Raw genomic sequence first — 3,134 nt, 5'->3', positions numbered from 1 at the left:
AAATCTGCAGCTCCCTCATTGGCAGGTGGATTCTCTACTGCTGAGCCGCCAGGGAAGCCCTAGAAGGCCTGGTGTGTGGGCCTAAACTTTGTCTGCTCACACATTTATTTAGCTGATGTTTAGTTGTTGTCTGCTATATGCTGGCAGATCCACCCTAATATTTGTCAGGCTCTGGGTGAAAGAGTAATCGGAGACCCACAGAGGCTATGTCTAAATTCTGAGTTATAGATCAAACTAAGAAACTATTCAATAGTACACCCTCACAAATAGGTTCAAATGAAGTACTAGGGCTCCTTGGAGTTGTGCATTGAAACTCAGGGGCATGGAGAGCTCCTCCTATTCCAGCCCTCCAGCCCTCAGCTGGACGCCCCTGTTTCCCCCCCATCCTGCTGCATCTGCCCAGTGTTTTGAGGGGGCCTCAACTGCACACGCTGTCCCTGGGCCACCCTCAGGCGTCGAGTCTTGCAGCCGGGATGTGATCTGCCTTTGAGAAGACGAGGTCCGTGCAGGCCCTGGAAGTGGGTGTAGGGCCGTGTGGCCGGGGAATGCCCAGCTCCTGGGTGCCCCCACTATAGTCTAGAAGGGGAGGTGGTGGGCTCTGGGTGAGCATATCTTTGGCCCTGTGGACTCCTCAGCCCAGGCGAGGGCACAGCTGCAGGGACATTAGTTCAGTGCTCTGTGCAAGGGTTTCAGCTTCCCCAGGCTGAGGATAGTGCTATGTGCCACGTGCTGAGAGGCAGCAGTGAACACAATCCCTAAACTGCCCTAATGAGGGAGACAAAAACAAACCAAGATGACTGGGCCAAGGGATGTGAAGGCATTGAGTTGGGGGATGAGCTGCAGAGTGACTGGTAAATGCTACTTTAGAGTGATCAGGGAAGGCCTCTTGGGGGTGGTGACCTGTATGCTGAGATCCAATGACACTGAAGTGCCAAGGTGAAGGGAACACATGGAGGGAAAAGGCCCAGGGGCAGGAAAGGGCTGGTTTGTCTGAGGAATAGTAAGGGAGCCAGGGTTGGTGGCAGTGGGAAGTGAGTTGTGTGCGTGGAGGTCAGCAGGGGCCATGCCAGGCAGGGCCTGGAGAAAAGAGAATTCACCTGAGACAGAAAAATGACTTGAGGCTCAGGTCCTCTGTTTACTCACTGGCTGACGCTGAGCACAGCCCATCCTCTGGCTTCGGTCATCTCACCTGTGAACTCCAGCTGCCTCCTAACTCTCCTGTCTCTTTCAGCTTGCTACAGGAGGACCAGGTGGGGTTCTGCTGTTTTAGATCTGGGGCATGAAGTAGCTAAGTAGGGAGGAGCAGTGACCAGCAACCTTGAGGGGCTGTTGCTGGGGAATGATAGTCACAGGGAGTGTCTGGCTGGGCTTAAACGGGGGCTTGTTTTCCACACAGACTCAAGGCCACCCCCACCTCCTCTCCCAGGCAGGCTTTGAAGCTCATCTCGTGTTGCCTGTATCCTGGGAGAGAGCAGAGAGTGCCAGCAGGCCATGGAGCTGATACCATCTGCACGAAATGGCTCTTCCGAGGCCCCTTACCCCCTGTCAGCAAGTAAAACCCAACCTTTTGCCAGAACGGAGGGCCAGGAGCTTGAGCAACGACTAAGACTCAGCCCCTGGCCTCCGAGCCAGGCTGTCAACAGCTGGCTTGGCACAAGGGCAGCAGGTGCCCTCCCTGCATGCTGGCTGACCAGGACCAGAGCTGGGATGGCTCACCCAGCCCCTCCCAGCTAAGGGTGCTGCTTCGTGGGAGGAAACGGGGACCAACATTAAATGCACATGTTTCTTTCATGCGCCATTGTCTATACTTTTTCTTGTGAGTCTGTTATCAGTACAGAGTATGAGTTCCACATTTCCAAAAGAGCATTTTGCCATCTCTTCAAGGTCTCAAGGTAATGAATCCTTGGGGTCTGTGTAACAATAATGATTTCAACCACAACTATGTCTACTTTCTGGCTGCTTCCTAAATGCCAGGGCCACACTGAGCACTCTGGTCTCACAACCACTCTCTTCGGAAGGCACTTGTTATCATCCCATTTTACAGATGAGGAGACGGAAGCTTAAAGAAGCTGAGTAACTTCCTCAAGATCGTACCTCTGGGATTTGAACCTAAATTTGTTTGACTCAAAAGTGGCATTCTTAAATCATAGTACACGAAGACTTTACAAGTCTTCATCATCTTTATAATCCTAGATTATGCATACGTTAGATTCTTTAATCTTTGCACACGTTAGATTCTTTAATCTTCACAATAACCCTGTGAGATAGGAATTATTAGTATTCCCATTTTGCAGAAGAGAAAACTGGGGCATAGAAGTTGTAAACTTCAGTCTTGTTGCTCAGAGATAGATACATGTATCTGTATAACTGAATCACGCTGTTGTCTACCTGAAAGTATCACAACATTGCTAATCAGCTATATTCCAATATAAAATAAAAAGTTAAAAATTAAAGATAAATAATCAATTAAATTTTAAAAAGAGCCATGAGAGGCAGGTTAAATTTCAGACTAACCGTAAAGTGCAGAGATGTGTTATCAACAGGATTCATCACCTGCAAAGGTAAAGCAGGTGAGATCCGGAGAGACTGGTATGTCTCCATTGCTCTTTCCTCAACTCCCCCCTCTGCCCAACGTCTGAAATTCCACCATTAATCACAATCCATTTACCCCCTCCCACAGTTCCCTGATGAAATTCAGAAAATACTCCAGTACTCCTGGGCGTGGGAGAGAGCTGAAGTGAGTGCAGCTGCCACTGAGGGAGCGGGGCTCAGGGCCTGTCGTGTTTGGAGAAAGCAGGGAGGCCCTGGGTGTCTCAGCAAGGTGGGGCGGCTGAAACAGCGAGGGAGGGGCAGGACTCTGGGCCCACTCTGTTCTCCAGGGCGGCCTTGACCGACAGCTGCACTCGTTGTGGGTTATACGGCTGATCCATTACCCATAGGGCCGAATTGATAATGTTTGGGCGGCTAAATGTTTTATGACTAAAGACTCCCAAGGTGAAGGCAACCAATTAGGAAACATGACGGAGAATCCCTGCAAGCATATTCTACTGCTCTCTTTGTGGGCACAGATGTGTGTAGGTCACACGTCTGTGCCAGAGCCCTGCTCTCAGTTCTGTGTGAAAAAGCCTCCCAGC

Source organism: Cervus elaphus, chromosome 19 (genome assembly GCF_910594005.1).
Source record: "Cervus elaphus chromosome 19, mCerEla1.1, whole genome shotgun sequence".
Taxonomy (NCBI): domain Eukaryota; kingdom Metazoa; phylum Chordata; class Mammalia; order Artiodactyla; family Cervidae; genus Cervus; species Cervus elaphus.
Note: the sequence above shows the minus strand (reverse complement) of the source record.